General features: G+C 63.4%; 1 pseudogene; it reads left to right on the top strand.

Moving 5' to 3' along the window:
• The window catches only part of LOC104494224, a 1,016-nt pseudogene that overhangs the window by 377 nt on the left and 401 nt on the right, over positions 1–238 (top strand).

Genomic DNA, 238 nt, shown 5'->3' with positions numbered 1-238 from the left:
CCTGGGGGCCGAGGGCAGGGGTAGCAGTGGAACGGGTGGGATCCCCTTCTCCTCCTGACGGCCCTGCTCTCCCCCAGAGCCAGAGTCCAGCCTGTTGACCATCATGCTGGGGGTGGTTGGTGCCGTCATGGTTGTCATCGCCATCATGGCCAGATTCACCTTCTGGAAGATGAAACGAGGTCAAGCTGCAGGGCCAGCAAGGCAGAGGGGGGTGGGAGGAAGGACGAGCCTGGGTGTC

The sequence above is a fragment of the Buceros rhinoceros genome, unplaced genomic scaffold (genome assembly GCF_000710305.1).
Source record: "Buceros rhinoceros silvestris isolate BGI_N320 unplaced genomic scaffold, ASM71030v1 scaffold535, whole genome shotgun sequence".
Classification (NCBI taxonomy): Eukaryota; Metazoa; Chordata; class Aves; order Bucerotiformes; family Bucerotidae; genus Buceros; species Buceros rhinoceros.
This window is presented reverse-complemented; position numbering and strand designations above follow the sequence as displayed.